Source organism: Microplitis demolitor, chromosome 7 (assembly GCF_026212275.2).
Source record: "Microplitis demolitor isolate Queensland-Clemson2020A chromosome 7, iyMicDemo2.1a, whole genome shotgun sequence".
Lineage (NCBI taxonomy): Eukaryota > Metazoa > Arthropoda > Insecta > Hymenoptera > Braconidae > Microplitis > Microplitis demolitor.
In genome coordinates this window covers 10,625,315-10,645,134 of record NC_068551.1, presented here as the reverse complement: position 1 = coordinate 10,645,134, position 19,820 = coordinate 10,625,315, and the positions used below count along the sequence as shown (strand labels likewise).

The 19,820-nt window shown below is 32.3% G+C and overlaps 1 non-coding gene across 1 annotated transcript; it reads left to right on the top strand.

Moving 5' to 3' along the window:
* Positions 1-12,484: 12,484 nt before the first annotated feature.
* Positions 12,485-12,557, top strand: Trnak-cuu (transfer RNA lysine (anticodon CUU)). The gene has a single exon. It is a non-coding gene; the product is annotated as a tRNA-Lys (tRNA).
* Positions 12,558-19,820: the final 7,263 nt, after the last annotated feature.

The window sequence follows — 19,820 nt, the reverse complement described above, 5'->3', positions numbered from 1 at the left end:
TATTACTTAATTACTATTTATCTCTATCAACAACTACTGCGATTTCTGTTTAATATACGAAAACTATTACCATAACTATGTTGATTTATTATTTAACTATGGCTGTGTTATATTATTACTAAAATTTTGTATGATATTACATTTTTACGAGTGTATAGTATGATAATATGAATGCGCGCCGAGTGAAAATTATTCTAAGTCCCGAGACAGCAAAATCAAAGGGAAAAGAAAGAAACGTGAAAAATGATTCCATATGAATCTTTTAAGAGATTCAAGAGATTGAAAGAAATATAAAATAAGATAAAACATAAGAAATGATATGTCAGAATTTAAATTGACTTAGCGTTTTAATCGCTTATTCTCTCATTCTCTTTCCATTCGCTCGACTTACCGTCGCGAGTGTGTAAGCCGCACGGCTAATTTCACCGTATTCGGTGTTTGCTTAAACTCTTAAATACATTCTTTTTCGTTCGAATCACTTTTATATTTTATTTAAAATTATTTTCGTTCAATTCTCGTTAACTTTATCGCTCAGAACTTAGAAGAATTTCAGTCTTTTGAATATTATTTTGTCGTTTTCTGTTTCCCTTTGATTTTTGTCGGTTTGGACAGAATAATTTTGCTCTCACCACACTTACGCCAGCGACACTAGAGGGCGATCACACGAAAACTTTTCATACTTGTGGCGGACGGGCCAGGTAATAAGACCGCTCGGGAAAGCCCGTGAAGGGAATTCGTTCTCGGGGTGATCTACTCGACGGGAGACTTCTAGCCGAGTAAATCCTAGGAAGCTGCAGTTATCTGTCGTCCGACTGAGACCCAGGTAAGTGATAGCTGGTAACCCACGAGAAAGTGGACTCCCCTACTCTGAGGCCTTCTGCCAAAGGGTAGCAGGTGACAATAGTCGAGTAGGTGGGAGTGAGTGGGAGTCTATCTGCTCACTCCTTGGGAAGGGGGATCGAGCTAGGGCCTAGGGGTGACGACTAGTTACCCTCGTGGCAACCTGGGGGAACCAGTAACCGGTGTAATCGATCGCGTATTATTATTATTATTATTATTGGGATAGATTTAAATAACACGCCGCGTAATTAGTAGATTAAAATTTGTAACTAGGCAATAAAGAGGTTATTCCTATCTAAATACATAATCGTCAATTAAATACTTGGTGTATCGAAACAAATACATGTGGTTGCTAATTAACTAGTAACTGAATAAATATTCGTTCATTTTTACAAAAGTTTTTTTGTTTTAAATTTCCGTTTGAAAAACCCTGGACACTGGCGAGTATATCTGGGCCGGAAATTAGCCGTTACAACGAGTGACATTGTTTGGGCAATGAACATAAAATCTAATTAAAAAATCAAGGTAGAGAAGGTTTTTGAACTGCGTGACATGGTGTCACATATCATTGGATACAGCATTGAGAATTTTAGCCATCACAAGCTACTTCTATTTTTCGTCCCGTGATACGTACAGAAATGGAAAAAAAAAAAGAGAGAAGAAATCTCAGAAAGCCAATAGTTCTCAGTTGATTTCTTCATTCCCAAACCTTCAATACGTTCGTCCAGTGGGATTACGTTTCTTGTCATTTTTGTCACGTGTATACCCTATCAATTTTCCTTGTGAGACCATGTCCAGTTCGATTTATTTTTCTGAACTAACACAATGTAAACAGCAATCGATAATCGATTAATTTTTCTCATAATACAAAATAAATTGCAAACTAACGAGTAATGATTTTATACATTCTCTCATTTTTATACATACGATATAAAATAAAGGAATGAAAAAAAACTTTTTATTATATAAATTATCATAGCGCTTAATTTAATACTTTTTTTTTATTATCATAAATTAATATAAAGTAGCAGCTATCAGTAAAGATGAAAAATTCGTTGATTAAAATATCTTCTCGGGTTTACTTTGATGCACGAGAACTTTATGGGCATCATTGCTTGCTATCTATCTCCATGGTCTAATAGTGGCTTTACGATCATTCAAGCACTATTCGGGTATTCTAACGAAAGATCTGCTATGCAGATGAAACGTATTCTTTAAGGGCCGCCTCCTTTCTAGTGCAGCCCTCGAAATATCACCAGCAAGATATTAGATATGCATACCATACCACTATGGTCATAAATCAATTCTTACACAACCCTCACACCCCTTTATACTTTTCCACAGTTCTTTGGTGCTACACTAATGTGTCCATAATTCATGCTTACGCCAACACGATAAGAAGACAGACTTGAAAAATTAATGCGTCAAAAATAATTCATATGGTATTGCAATTCTTGTACGTCTATATACTATAAGTCTATAGTTTGTATTGTATTTTAGTATTTCCCGATTAAATTTGAATTCACATGTGTATAGTAATTTTCCAGAGAGATCAGCTTGACATTTTTATTTCTATTTTTAAGTTTACGTATCATTAAAGTTGAAAACCTAACTTCAAAAACTCAGAATTTTTTTTTTTAACGAAAAAAAAAAAAATTAAATAAAAAGGGGGTTAAAAAATAGTCAAGTGAATATACGTAGTCAATGGAAGATTGTTACTCTCATTTGTTATTTGATCTTGACACTCACAAGGGGTTAAAATGGATTTCCCAAGCTTAACTTTATAGTGTTAGAGAAATGAATGAGCAATGTATACTAGTACATTATTATTCGCTTAAAAACTATTGGTTCCGGATAGTCAGTTAATTTTGCACATAGCGCGACGACCGATTCACCCGGAAAACTATGCATCCATTGGGAAAACATCGAATGTTACACCTGTACATTTATGTTTGTTCATTTCGTCGTTCACTTTAGCCGGCAATATCTATATACATATATTCATATATATATTCATATAAGTGTGTGTATATGATTGTACACAACAATTTTATCCTCGTCAAATCGTTATCGCATTCGTGATACATTTTACAATCACGTATACGATTACTAATCGCGGCTGTTTAATCTACCCAAGTACAGTCGACTCATCCAACATATCCGGACATTTCTATGAACAAATCAATATAGCGAATCAAGATTCATGACATGTTTTATGTAATTAAATTGCAAATTTATGACTGATTATCAATTTTAATTATTTTTAATCCAGTTCAATATAATCGTGCTGATTATTGCCATGCTTCAGCTAAATTTAATTTTCTGCTCTACCATCATTCATATATGTCTATTATGTATATAACATAAAAATGAAAAAAGTGAGACAAAAAGAATTACAGAAATGAAACGAAACTAATTTATTTTTAATAACTCCACTGTAAAAAGTAAAAAAAAAAAATTTTTCTTGAGATTTATTGTTATGCTAGCTATAGTCGTCTTTTTTTTATGTGTTATTTTTCTTTGTTAATATGATTATTCGTAAAAATAATTATGAAAAAAAAATTCAATTTCGAAAACATAATGTTAAAATAGAAGAAATAAATAAAACAAGAAACAAAGGATAATTAAAAGGGAGAACGTAAAAAAAAATATTTTATTAATAACGTAAAAACTTCAAAGAGCTGCTGGACTATCAGTTTAATTAACCAAACGAGCGTACCATGTAAAAGCAGAAAATGACTAAGTTATGGCATTGAGAGCAGTCTACAATTTAGCCTCCATTGATCTGATCAAACAGTGTGATTTGATTCGGGGCTTACGCAACAACTATACTGTTATGTTGCGTAACGAACGAACGAGACTTTATACTATGCTGTTACTACTGCTCTTGTTGACTAGTGGTAAATCTATCGATTTATTGATACAATTGAGAAAGATGAGTGCACGTGTCATACCCGGGCGTCGTTTCGCGCTTGGTGTGCTGCAATGAGCGCAAAAATGCTCGAATTTCACTCCATAAAATCGAGAATTCTCTCAAGACATGAAAGATAAACTATATATTAAAATCTTCTAATAATTAAAAAAAAACAACTATAGAGTATTACTTAGACTGTCACTTCCATATGCTTTCGATTTGTTAAACTCTTTGCATTATTTTATTTTATTTATTACTACACTACCTCCAAAAAATTACTGATATTTGTCAAACATTTCTTTTTTACAAATAAATACGCTTTTTTAAATCTTCCAATTCTCCAGGAGTTGAACTTGAGCTCATAAACTTTCCGTAAACTTTTGACTTTTTTTATTCTTCTTCTCTTGTTTGTTCTTATAAACAACGGAAGTAATACAATAGTACCGACAAACCGTAACAAAGGGCACATGAATCGCTTTTCTCTTTTATTTATATCCTACTTCACACGTCAAATAATATTTTTAATGTTTTGAGTTGACCCTCAAAACATTTTACACTTTGGCATTTATATATATATATATATATATACATTAGGGTGCTTCGTTTCCGGCGAAAGTATTTTTTTTGTTGCTCATCAAGCAAAATATTGTTTTTTATACTAAAAAGAAAATTCCTGCCAAGTTTGAGCTCTTAATTCCAATCCTAAGTACTTTCAATTTGATTTCAAAGATTTCCTATTTGAAATACACGTAAATTAAATGACGTTTTTTTTAACTTTCAAATACTCTGCTGCATTTCATAATATCGACGCGGTTGTGGTCGCAAATTGTAGGGCATTTGTTGTTCTTCAAAAGTGTCCATAGTAACTTAGCTGTAATTCCAGCTGTTTTACTGATGTCTGCTGAGGAAGTCATTTTCGTTATGACAGAGAAACTAATCTTGCCAAGTCTGGTCGCACCTAGTATTATAGTCGAATAATAGGGCGCCACTGGAAGATGGACTCGGCCTTCCAGAACCGGGTGTTGTATGATTTTATTTTTATTAAATTAAATTAATTTATTACTCAGGGTCGTTTGTAATATTTTGTGAGTGAGAAGAGGAATCGTAGAGTAGGCTGAAATAATGTTACTCCAAATTTTTAATTAATTTAAGCACCTTGCTTTAATTTATTAATCTTAGGACAATAATTAATTCTTATGACAACCTAAGATACTTATGACAAACTAATAATTTCCTTATGACAAACTAATATTTCCTTATGACAAACTAATATTTTCTCGTCCCCTGGACGGTAACTTATGACAAACTAAATTTCTCTCGTCCCCTGGACGGTTTTCCACACCCACACACCCACTTAATTTATACCTCGTCCCCTGGACGGTAAACCTTAATATTGTCCCTTGGACATTAACCTTAATATTAATTTAAAAATCATCCCCTGGATGTATAATTAATTAAAATAACTTAACATGTCCACCGGACCTAAATCACAGACACAGTTTTCTTTACTAAAAATTACTGACTCGACTTTGAACTCTACTTTTATTTTATTTAATTCGTACTCAATGACATCACTTTCTTTTACTCAATTATTAAACTTGATATTTTATATAAAATTGCACTAATAAAATTTCCAGTATAAACATTTCACAACTACTTAATTCTCACTGATTCATTTAATTCATTTATTAATTTTCACTGTCTTATTTAATTCAATTATATTTATTAATTAATTAATTTTGGTTTTAATTTAATTATTAATTAATTAATTTTCACTGACAAATTTCCCTTAACATTTGCTTCCAATATCTATATATTTAATTTACTCGAAATTTTCTGATAATTATTCTTACTCAACTTAATTTACTGAGAAAATAATCCATTCTTAAGTTTTACTCGACACAATTTTATCGTAATTTTTCTAGCGTCTTATTTTTGATTTTATAATTTTAATTAGAATTATTTTAACATTATTTTATAATTATTTTATGACTAATTTTACGACTAGAATTACGTTAAAATTGACTCGAACATTCGGCCGGTAAATTGACGTCGCACGGCCTTAATTTACGATTTTACAACGCGGGAAAACTTTTGTCTAGAGCGGCCGACAGGCCTGAATACTTTTATTAAAATTATTGAATTTATTTATTGAATAATTTATACGGAAAAATTTATTTTATTCCAGCCGAGAGGCCTCGAATGAAATAAATTTCGAGTTACAACAGAACGACGAGTACACGGCAAAGATTTTACGTAAATTTCGGGACTCCGAGACGCGTGATTACACTAGCTGACGGGCCTTAAATTATCAATCTAATATCGCGAAACCAGCAGAAAGATATTAAGTAAATTAATTATAATTAATTCGGCCCTCAATTATTTAAGTTAGAGGCCTTAATTAATTATAATTTTTACCTCGAGGAAACTCCAACAGTCACGATGAGAAGGTATCAAGTGGTCTCGTCGCCTCCTCTAAGTTTCTCTCCGCTGGTCTGCACTCTCTCTCTCTCGTCACCCAGGAATTTCAATTGGTAATCTGTCAAGGAACAGTACGCATTAATATTTTGTTAAGTTATCGATTATTATAATTATCGGCCTAAAGGCCTAATAATTAATTAAACAGTTAAATATAGATTAATTATCGCCTCGTTCCACGTGAAGCGTGAACGGACGTATATATTTACCTTGATGATGCTAAGTTTGCGTCCGTTGGTTCTCGTCGTCTGGACAACTCTTAACTTCTTTTTGTTCCGCAGTCCATTATATCTTTTCACTCCCGTCCACTTCTCCGGAAACCTATTCCCACTTTCTTAAACTAAAGGAAATGACGAACGGACGGGCCTTAGTGATCTATGCGACACCCGGTGACTAGTCGCAACACTACTCGTAACTTACGAGGTCATCGGCCGGTTATGGCGGGAACGAAATTCAAATTCAAATTTATTTATTTATTTATGTTCATTAAAATTACCCTGTCACATCGTATCAAATTGACCTTTATTGGCTTGCAGAACGTAAACCAATGAATGCACACCAAAAATGTAAATGGGAATTTTATAGGAAAATTTATTTCCTTCAAAAAAAAAAGCCCTATGAGTCAAGTCGCTAGTTTTAATAATTTAAAAAATAAAATAGCAATTGTCATTTTTTGCACACCTCAAGCGCGAAAGCGCTGAGAGTGCTTTATGATCGCTCTAAATTTTTGGACTCATTCACTCACATCAAATTATCTTTAGACTTTTTCGATTACACTGAAATGGGTTAAATTTTATACCAACACAAAGACAATTTATTAAAGAATAATTTTGAACCAATATTAAGTCGATTAATTATTCCATTAATTAAATATAAATTATTTTAATCCCAGTGACACGAGTTGTCAATTGTCGTGTATGAAACTTAGTAAACCAAATAACTCTCGATAGAAACAGTTGATCGGTCTAACTTTTTTTTTATTATCTTTGTATTTTTGATCACAAGAACCCTATTGAAAATTATTTTCTAAATCCTTTTAGTTTAATTATAATTAATTGAAAACGTAAAACTGATTATTTACGAATAGTTTAGCGGCCATTTTTATTTTTACTATTGTTATTATTACAAAAGTAAATTTTTTTTTTCTTTTTTTCTCCCTATCAACTACTGGCAGCAGCACTAGCGTAAAACAGAAAGTTTGAAAAAAAAGAGCGACATCTACAACAAAAATGCGGGATATTTAGAAAAAATTTGAATAAAAAAAAAAATTAAACTGGAATTAAGAAATAAAAAAATCAAATTAATAAATAAAAATTTGAATGAAAATTCATAATAAAAAAACAAATAAAAGTAATGATGAAAAATAAAATGAGCGATTGAGGTGTGCAATTTTGGATTTACAAACATTTTTTTTTTTTTTTTTTTTTTATTATATTTTTTAAATTATTAAAACTCCTATAACTCGGAAACTATGGACTTTAGTGACTTGACTCATAGGGCTTTTTTTGAAGGGAATAAAATTTCCTATAAAATTCCCATTTACATTTTTGGTGTGCATTCATTGGTTTACGTTCTGCAAGCCAATAAAGGTCAATTTGATACGAAAAATGACTTCCTTAGCGGACATCAGTAAAACAGCTGGAATTACACCGGTCGAGTATTTTCGTTAAGAACTACGTCGTATGTGTGTTTGTGAATAAAAATAAGTGTATTCTAATTTCGTCAGCCAACTATTATTTTTTTTCCGAGCAATGAACTGACTTTGTTTCGATCAATTACGATTTTTTTATTTATAAATTGTTTATATCGAGTCAAGCCGACAACGGCATTTTGATTTTTTTGTAACCGATAATTTGTGTGAAACCGACCAATTATTTTGTTTATGTTATATACGACTAATTTTTGTGTTAATTCTGATCAATCATTTATCGTAATCTTAAGTGCCTGACCTTTCCCCGATCCGCCTCCCTGAGCCGACATTTTTGATAACTGTTTATTTGGTGATTATAAAATCGCCTGATGCCCAACTTTAAAATTTTGAGCAAGGTTGCCAAATAGTAGGTGTACTCGGACTTCACTCCGGTAGATCCCCGGTGGTGAAAAACCCGGTACAATATATATATATATATATATATATATATATATATATATATATATATATATATATATATTGTGACGTTATTTTTCGTATGGGGGTCAAATCAAAGTGAACGTCACAAACACCAACTGATTTTTACTGTATTTACGAGCATGGTAACTCAAGACTTAGAATTTAGCGTACAGGTATTAACGATTTTGATACAGATTTTTGATTTAAGTTATAGTTTAAGAATTAAATATGGAGTAACGTTTAGCTACAGTTATGGGTTTTGTTAAGAAAAATTATAGCAAAGACTTAGAATCAGAATGATGGGAATTTAGTATGGAATACTGTTTGAGATTTAAAGTTTGAGATAATGATAAAGTTTGAGTTTTAGTTTACAGTTTTGGAATTTTGAGTATGTGGAGAAGTCAGTGTTACGTGGAGCGGGACTTGAATTAGTCACCCGGTATCATCTGATGATAGAACCTAGTTCTATCTCTATGAGACTTCTTGGTAGATTGCAGAGGTCTAGCTGAAATGCTAGCGCTCCAGTATAAAAGGAATCTGATGGATGCAGATTGGGATCAGTTTTGAGTTTTGGTTTGGCAGGCCTCAACAGTAATATTGTGACCGTTGCTGTTGTGGAAGCCGTTTGGTCATTTTTAATTGCTTTTGTCTGATAGGCCTCAGAGGACAAGTCATGACCACTTGTACCGCTGAGGAAGTCATAGGTCACTTAGTTTTAAGTTTTATGATCCCAGCTGAAGTCGGTTCCAGGAGAGCAACTACCAAGGATATCCATACTCAAAGTCAGGTTTAGTGAGTACGTTTGGTGAGGTATAAGCCTCCAGTTATCGATATGGTAGAGTTTGGGAATAGATTTATGGATTTAGAATATAGAGGTCAGTTATAAATAATGATAAGATTTAGTTTCGGATTTTTGGATTGAAAAAAAGGAGAGTCGAAGGGAGACCTTCGAAGAGTACGGACGTGAGCATTCAGCTCTGGTCGCTCGAAGCGAGCAGACGTGTCCAGAAATGGCGTTACAGTTCATGGCATTGCGGAAAGCTACAGATTAAGAGTATTGTTACAGAAGTATTATTTTAAACAGTGTAAGACGTTACTCGATATTTCATTCATCCGTAATCAGGTATGAAATAATTATTATAATTATCAATAATTAATTGAGTTCGAGTCAGAGTCTTGAGATATGATGCTACTGTTTTAATTAAAGAAAATATTTAAGAACTGAGAGAATTATGGGGATATTGTTACAGTTTACAGTCATGTTCACGATTTATTGTTAATATTATTTTATAAAATAATTATACGAAATATGTTTAATTATTAAACCAATTGCCGTCTAATTGACGTCAATACTAGATACATGTACGTTAGTTTTACTAGTTTTGTGGAAGAGAGTGTTCTAGAATATCGTTTTTTATAATTTATTGTTCTAGGTTACTGAATATTAGTTAATTGTGGATTAGCTCTAGTAATTAATTAATTTATTTTTAATGTATCGAAAAATATCCTTTAGATGCCAATTTACCTGTTTGTCAGGATTAATTTCATTATTATTAGATTCAGTATTTTGTTATAAAGAAGAATTGTTTGTACGAAGGTACAGTATTTTGTTAATTGTTAAATGGAGGTTTTAGATTATTTGTTGTTTAATAAAAATTGCAAATTCACTGATAATCTACATGAATTTGGAATGATGTAACCCGGACCACTCCCTCTCTCCATAAACCTACACACTGAGCGACACCATGGCATACCGTAACTCTGTTTTTAGTTTTCCAGTCTCTGTTTTTGTTTTGCTTATAAGTTCTGAGCATTTTGTTAAGCTTTAGTTTTTATTTAGTTGCGTGGTTTTGGTAATAATTTCACAGATCAAAAATTATCCGGTTTTTATTTATGCGTGGTTTTGAGATAGTTCCACAGATCAAAAATTTTATCTAATTCTTAAGATTTACTGGTTTGGTGATTCCAGTGATAAAAATTACCTGGCGCCCTGATAGTATTGAGACTGGAGGCTAAGGATAAAGAACGAAGTTTGTAGCGCGGAATTAATAATTTAATTTTTGTCGTTATAATATATATATATATATATATATATATATATATATATATATATATATATATATATATATATATATTGTGACGTTATTTTTCGTATGGGGGTCAAATCAAAGTGAACGTCACAAGCACCAACTGATTTTTACTGTATTTACGAGCGTCGTAGCTCAAGACATAGAATTTAGCGTACAGGTATTAACGATTTTGATACAGATCTTTGATTTAAGTTATAGTTTGAGAATTAAATATGGAGTAACGTTTAGCTACAGTTATGGGTTTTGTTAAGAAAAATTATAGTAAAGATTTAGAATCAGAATTATGGGAATTTAGTATGGAATATTGTTTGAGATTAATGTTTGAGATAAAGTTGAGTTTTGGTTTACAGTTTGGAATTTTGAGTATGTGGAGAAGTCAGTGTTACCGTGGAGCGGGACTTGAATTAGTCACCCGGTATCATCTGATGATAGAACCTAGTTCTATCCCTATGAGACTTCTTGGTAGATTGCAGAGGTCTAGCTGAAATGCTAGCGCTCCAGTATAAAAGGAATCTGATGGATGCAGATTGGGATCAGTTTTTGAGTTTTGGTTTGGCAGGCCTCAACAGTAATATTGTGACCGTTGCTGTTGTGGAAGCCGTTTGGTCATTTTTAATTGTTTTTGTCTGACAGGCCTCAGAGGACAAGCCATGACCACTTGTACCGCTGAGGAAGTCATAGGTCACTTAGTTTTAAGTTCACGATCCCAGCTGAAGTCTGTTCCAGGAGAGCAACTACCAAGGATATCCATACTCAAAGTTAGGTTTAGTGACTACGTTTGGTGAGGTATAATCCTCCAGTTATCGATATGGTAGAGTTTGGGAATTGATTATGGATTTGTGAATATAGAGGTCAGTTATTGATATTGATAAGATTTAGTTTGAGGTTTCGGATTTTGGTTATTGAGAAAAAGAGAGTCGAAGGGAGACCTTCGAAGAGTACGGACGTGAGCATTCAGCTCTGGTCGCTCGAAGCGAGCAGACGTATCCAGAAATGGCGTTACAGTTCATGGCATTGCGGAAGTCTACAGATTGAGTATTGTTATAGAAGTATTATTTAAAACAGTGTAAGACGTTACTCGATATTTTATTCATCAGTAATCAGGTATGAAATAATTATTATAATTATCAATAATTAATTGAGTTCGAGTCAGAGTCTTGAGATACGATGCTACTGTTTTAATTAAAGAAAATATTTAAGAACTGAGAGAATTATGAGAATATCGGTACAGTTTAGAGTCATGTTCACGATTTATTGTTAATATTATTTTACAAAATAATTATACGAAATATGTTTAATTATTAAACCACTTGTCGTCTAATTGACGTCAATATTAGATCCATGTACGTTAGTTTTATGAGCTTTGTTAAAAGAGAATGTTCTAGAATATTGGTTTTATAAATTATTGTTCCAGGTTATTGGATATTAGTTGATTGTTAATTAGCTTTAGTAATTAATTAATTTATTTAGATGTCAATTTACCTTTTTGTTAAGATTAAGTTCATTGTTATTAGATTCATTATTTTGAATTGTTTGTACGAAGCTACAGTATTTTGTTAATTATTAAATAGAGATTTTAGATTATTTGTTGTTTAATAAAAATTGCAAATTCACCAATAATCTACATGAATTTGGAATGATGTAACCCGGACCACTCCCTCTCTCCATAAACCTACACACTGAGCGACACCATGGCATACCGTAACTCTGTTTTTAGTTTTCCAGTCTCTGTTTTTGTTTTGCCTATAAGTTCTGAGCAATTTTGTTAAGTTTTAGTTTTTTTATTTAGTTGCGTGGTTTTGGTGATAATTCCACAGATCAAAAATTATCCAGTTTTACTTATGCGTGGTTTTGAGATAGTTCCACAGATCAAAAATTTATCTAATTCTTAAGATTTACTGGTTTGGTGATTCCAGTGATAAAAATTACCTGGCGCCCTGATAGTATTGAGACTGGAGGCTAAAGATAGAGAACGAAGTTTGTAGCGCAAAGGAAATCTTGGCATATTAACGTATGCTTGAATCAAGATGGATTTTGTCGTTATAAAAATTGGCCTGGCTAGCTCATTCGGTAGAGCATGAGACTCTTAATCTCAGGGTCGTGGGTTCGAGCCCCACGTTGGGCGCCATCAATATCAATAACTGACCTCTATATTCAAAATCCATAAATCAATTCCCAAACTCTACTATATCGATAACTGGAGGCTTATACCTCACCAAGCGTACTCACTAAACCTGATTTTGAGTATGGATATCCTTGGTAGTTGGTCTCCTGGAACAGACTTCAGCTGGGATCGTGAACTTAAAACTAAGTGACCTATGACTTCCTCAGCGGTACAAGTGGTCATGGCTTGTCCTCTGAGGCCTGTCAGACAAAAACAATTAAAAATGACCAAACGGCTTCCACAACAGCAACGGTCACAATATTACTGTTGAGGCCTGCCAAACCAAAACTCAAAAACTGATCCCAATCTGCATCCATCAGATTCCTTTTATACTGGAGCGCTAGCATTTCAGCTAGACCTCTGCAATCTACCAAGAAGTCTCATAGGGATAGAACTGGGTTCTATCATCAGATGATACCGGGTGACTAATTCAAGTCCCGCTCCACAGTAACACTGACTTCTCCACATATTAAAAATTCCAAAACTGTAAACTAAACTCAAGCTTTATCTCAAACATTAATCTCAAACAATATTCCATATTAAATTCCCATAATTCTGATTCTAAATCTTTACTATAATTTTTCTTAACAAAACCCATAACTGTAGCTAAACGTTACTCCATATTTAATTCTTAACTATAACTTAAATCAAAAATCTGTATCAAAATCGTTAATACCTGTACGCTAAATTCTAAGTCTTGAGTTACCATGCTCGTAAATACAGTAAAAATCAGTTGGTGCTTGTGACGTTCACTTTGATTTGACCCCCATACGATAAATAACGTCACAATATATATATATATATATATATATATATATATATATATATATATATATATATATATATATATTAGACTGTGTCAAAGTAAGTTTTTTTTCTCGATTGGACGTATCTTAAAAGTTTCTTCGATATTAAAAAAAAAATTCTCCTAAAGTTTGAGCTCTATATCTCAAAAATTTAGCTAGCGCAAGGGGGGGGGTCTCCTTTCCCATTTAAATAACATTGTAAATTTATTTCTTTTTATTTTTAAAATAACTACACGAAGAAATTTTTTTTAACTTCCCGCTTAGAAAATCGATGATTTTCAAAAATTTCGGAAAGTTATTGTTTTCACCCCGATTTTCGAAGTTCGAGTTTTCATCAGATGTCGACGTTTTGAGGTCCTAGGAAGCTATTCTAACTATTTTCAGAATGATGTCCGATTGTCTATGTGTGTGTGTGTGTGTGTGTGTGTGTGTGTGTGTGTGTTAATGGTCTATAACTTTTTAACTAATGAACCGATTTGGATGTTTAAGGCGGTAATCGGAAGAGCTTGTTGGCCATCAACTTTTCTGAAACTTTCAGATCATTTGATCAAGCAGACTCGAAAATATTGGCGAATTTCGAAAAAAAAAATGTTTTTTTCTAAGTTTTTATTGATTTCTCAGAAACAAATTGAACGATCGGCGCCAAAATCTAATCAGCTGTAGAGCTTAATAAAACGCGTCGAATGCTGCCTTAATTATTTCAATCGGTTAATTTGTTCGAGAGATATCGTTAGAGAAAGAATTGGTAAAAAACGGTTTTTTTCGAATATCTTCAAGACGGTAGAATCGATCGCTTTCAAATTCTAATCAGCTCTAGAATTCAATAAAACGCGCCTATTGCCACCTCGAACGTCAAAATTGGTTAAACAGTTCAAATGATATCAGCACTGAAATGTTAAAAACATAATATTTTATGTTATTTTTTTCAGATAAATCAAAATGTACTGTACTAAAATGTGTCTAAAATCTTACAAACTTTTCCTCTTCATGGTCTCTTTTGATCATCATATAATGCCATCAAACTTGTTGTTTAGTTTAAACCATATTATCAACGAAATAAATTGAAAAAACACAGTTTTTAATCATTTTCTCGGATATTTTATATATTATTGCTCTGACCTAAGCCAAACCTCATTTAAATCTTGATTTCGATCACTGAAATTGATTTCTGCCTCAATATGTTTAGTTTATTGAACTTAATCGGAAATTAAAGTTCAAAAACCGCTTGTCCATTAATGTTTTTCCGATTCTTAAACTTTTAAACTTTAGCATAAAGCGTAACTTGATAGAGTTTGAAGGGCTCATAAAAAACAATCGCATGCAATAAGATTTAATTAATTAATTAATAATAGAAAAGATTTATTATTTTAACTTATCAATTAATTAACTCATTCACTTCATTATTCATAAAAAATTTTCGAATTCAACATTGTTTCGAATTAAAAACAAAACAAAATTTAAAATAAAACAGAAATGAATTATAATTAAAATTAAAACAGAAATTAATTTTAATTATAATTAATTTCTGTTGTATAGTAAATTTTGTTTTGTTGTTAATTCGAAAATTTTTTATGAATAATGACGTGAATTGAGTTAATTAATTGATATGTTAAAATAATAAATTTTTTTCTGTTATTAATTCATCAATTATTTTTTCCTCCTAATCAGCCCTCCGTAACTTTGTTTCTGTTGAGTTTAGAAAAAAAATGGAAACAAACAATTTTGTAGAAAATCAAATTTTCTACACGATAGTAGAGAGCAAAATTAAAAAAAAAATTATTTGAGTAGTTATTTTAAAAATAAAAAAAAAAAATTGACAAAGTTATTTAAATGGGAAAGGAGACCCCTCCTTGCGCCAGTTAAAATTTTGAGATATTGAGCTCAAACTTTAGAAGAATTTTTTTCTCATACTGAAGAAACTTTCAAGATACGTCCAATTGAAAAAAAAGAAAAACTTATTTTGACACAGTCTAATATGTATATGTACATATATATATACATCTACTGAAATAAAGATTTATTGATACCAACCCGAGTCAAAATATTGAACTTACATTGAGCTTACGTTAACTTATAGAACTTACATAACTTAATGAACTGACATCAAACTTAAATAACTCATTGGGCTTGATTATAACTTGAATCGACTTAAATAATGATATGGACGTAATTAAGACTTACCCGGAATAAAATTAACTCAAAATGAACTTAAATGTACTCCCAAGTCGAAATTTTAATCATCAGTCAAACGTATTGGACGTTGAAATCGTCATCTAGATATTCAATGTTAAAAACGATGGACAAAATCAATTCCCTCCAGCTTTCCTGATGGGGATTAAAGGGTCATGATTCCATTTGTATTTCTCGATCTTAGGATGTCTGTATGATGTCTTCGATGAAGTTGAGCTAGACACATTTAGCTCAAGTTGCAGTGGGAGGTGGTCTGAACCAGCCACTTCTGATAAAACTTGTAGATCTTTAATAATGGGAATAGCCTCTGGACTCGCCCAAATTAAATCAATCGTGCTGGAACCGTTGTGGTTACAAAAGGTCTTAAGCGCTGGAGAATCGCTGATGGTGCGACCATTTAAAAGAGTATATCCCATTTGTCCCATGAAATCAGTTATAATCCAGCCCCTTTCATTGACAAAGAGATCTAAGGCTGCATTTGTGCTACAAAGAATGTCGCGATCACTGTCGTCTAAAATACCCACTCTCGCATTGGCATCTCCTCCTAGGATAATAGGAACATCATCCCATTTTCCTTGTATATCTTCTATATCTTGTTTCAGTATGGTGAGCTGGCCCTTAAAAGTATTAGAATCGATTAGATTAGGTGGAAAATAAAAAAAAACAATTATTATGGAGATATCATTTCTTAGCTGTAGGTAGATTAAGTTCCAGTGGGAAGTAAATTTAATCAGTTTTGGAGCAAATTTTTCATGTATAATCGCTGCAAGGCCACCACTGGTTCAACCTTTGGTACAGGTTTTACTTGCTGGAGTCCAAAAACATGAATATCCAGCAAGGAATCACATTGGGGGTATAATCGAGTTTGATATCCAGGTCTCGTAGAGTAAATATATGCCAGAGGAATGTTCTTTAATAAGTTCATAAAAATTATTGAAGCCGTTAACATTAAAAAAACATATCTTGGAGTTTGAAAGGTCCCGAGGTATGATTACTTTTTTAGTGGTTGAAAAGTGTACCAATTTTTCTAGTATGGATAGTTAGTTGTCTTATTGTGGTCTTTCTGCAAATTATTAGTGTTTGTAGTGAGGGATGCCGGATTACCAGATGTATCGTGCTTGGATCTGTTTTGTGTACGTGCGATGAGTGGGAGTATTTGGTTCCTCTCGATATTCCAGGAGTATTCAGTGTTTCCTATTATAACTTTTTGATGTTTGATTTGTACTGATTTACTTTCTTTTTTCATCTCATACGCAAATTTACGGTTGTGCTTTTCAATTAGATTTTCCTTTAGAGATAGCTCCGAGTTCATATAGACGTTTTGCATTGCTTCCTTTCCTTTCAGCTTGTTTTTAGCTTTCATTATTTGGAGTTTAGTCTCAAAAGAATCAAGTTTAACCCGTATTAAGGATGGTTGAGATTTCTTCAACCAGAAACACTCAAGAGGTTCAGTGTTTGTTTCCAGAATGTTATTGAATAACGCTTTAACTTCTGCATTTGGATTACTAGAATTTTCTGGCACTGGAAGTCCCTTAATAATAATGTTGTTCTTAATCAAATTTTTTTCACAAGTTTCTAGTTTTTTCAGGTCCTGGTTTAGAATTTGTGAGGAAGTATTACTCTTATTCGTGAGTTCTTTTATCTCTTCTTTTAGAAGAGAAGTATTGAAGAGATTCGCAGTCGTAATCGCTTCTTCTACTTTGGTTAGTCTGTGGGCAAGAGACGCTTCTTCTATGGTGAGATCTTGTATGGATTCACGGATTTCTACGACATCCTCTTTAAAGCTTTTGATGATCTCATCTTGCTTTTTCACTATATCCTCATACTGAGTTTTTATGGTGGTATAGGAGACTTTATTTTCTTCTCTCATGCTGTGTAGAAGATTGATGAGCCAGGTCATTTGACCTGGGACATTTATTTCAGATGATTCTCCCATAATGTTGCTTTGGATTCTCTTTTTTTGCGAATGGAGGGGAAAAACAATAGTTTGCTGTAAAACTTCTGAATGAAGTCTCTTAAGTGGATTTTTGGGGGTTGAGAGAAACTTATTTATAAGAGGTTGATTACGTTGGAGATGATTGGCGTCCAGTTGAAGTTGCTGGGGTTTGGAAAGACGTCCTCTTTTGTCCAGCTTCGGTGTCTTGCGCCTTCGCTATGTACAGTAAAATCGTCTACTTCGGTACTTGAATTAGCGCTCAACACAAATTCCGTAGAGCTTTTGTTAAACATGGTTCTGAGAAATCTTAACGACAAGAACCACCATTTTTTTGATAAACATCTCTTCAATAGCAAGTTAGGAAAGACTCAATTAATTATTTAACTGTCCAACTGGGTATAATTTTATTTAACGACACAGATTTAATTTTAGGCGTGGGTTTACATTTGAAAGAATGTGTACTATATGCGCACGTGTAAATTGTAACCACAAAAGACACTCTAACTACCGCACACACTTTAAAGTGATTTACTTGCAGATAAATTTAAATCTTTTGATAATTTTTTTATTTTTTAGAAATCTGAATGACTTTAAGCTTAGTTGACAATACAGATTTAGTTGACTTGATTACCGATTTAAAATAATTGAGTAGCACTGAACAATAAGAAATTACGACTTTTCAGCTCGAGCGCCACCTCCGAATTCCGATTTATAGTCGTTTAAGATATCATTCTATAAAATACTCAAGTTATTTGTATCAGTCCTTTTGTTCACGATGTCATTTACATTTATAAATATCATTTCACTTATATTTCTTTTGAGCCAATTAACTTCTTTGTCTAAAATTTAAAGTTTATTTTTAAAGGTCAGTTTTTGCACAAATAGAGGATAGTAGCATGGACAATCCAGCTAGTCCCGCTATTGCTAAAGTGGTCATGAATTATGTGATAGGTCAGATTCTAAATTCGTTACCATTTGAGATTCCATTCATTAAATTGTATGTTGATGATACGATAGAAGCAGTACCTAAAATTGAGGTTGATAATGTTTTGGGTTTGTTCAACAGTTTTGATGATGATATACAGTTTACTTTAGAAATAGAGAAAGATAATCGTACATCCTTCCTTGATATTTTGAAAGAAAGAAGAGATGGGTGCCATATTACTAATTGGTTCATCAAACCGATAAGTTCTGGTAGACTGTTGAATTATGACTCAAACCATCCTCGATCACAGAAGATTGGAATGATTACGGGACTTCTGGATAGGATGGTAAGGTTAAGTAATGAAGAACATCGTGAGAAGAATTATGACATCATTCGGTTATTGCTCTTAAAAAATGGTTATTATAAGGCTTTTATCGATACAATTATAGAGAAGTTCAAACGAGAAGTTGATAATCGTTTAAACTATCCTATTAACGTCAAGAACACCATTAAATATTGTCGTTTTCCTTACATAATGGGATTGTCACATGACATTAACAGATGTTTCATGGGTACAAATGTTCGACTGGCATTTTATAACCTGCTTAAAATTAGCAGCGTTTATACGAAGTTAAAAGATCCGTTAAAAAAAGAACAACAATCTTGCATAGTTTATTAAATTCCGTGTTCATCTAATTTCTGCTATATAGGACAAACCAAAAAATTTTTAGAATCTAGGATTAAACAACATAAAAATGATTGTAAAGATCTTCACTGTTTGAAAGAAAATAAAACAGCTCTAGCATCGCATCACTTTGACTATCACCATAATTTTAGTTTTGAAAAAGTAGTAATTTTAGACAAAGAAGTTAATTGGTTCAAAAGAAATATAAGTGAGATGATATTTATAAAAGTAAATGACACCGTGAACAAAAGAACTGATACAAATAACTTGAGTATTTTATATAATGCTATCTTGAATGACTATAAATCTATAATTAAGTAATATATTATTTAATTGTTTTATTTGACGCAATTTTAATGTATTTTAAGTTTGTATTTTGTTTGTAGCGACACCTATATTAAAATGTAGTTGAATTTATATCTATAAGTAGCGACATCTGTATTGGACGTTATTGACTGAGTGAACGTTTGGTCATAGTCAGTGTGCAATGAGTATTATTCTAAGTCACATGTTTCATTTGTTACTTTTATATTTCAAAATAATTATTTTACCAAATGTATTAATTTGCAATATAATTTAAATATTAAGAAGATCTAATGTGTATTATTTATGATGTTTATTATGTACTCCGTGTTGAGGTAAATATGTTTTACAAATAAAGATCGTATTGGTTATCATAACC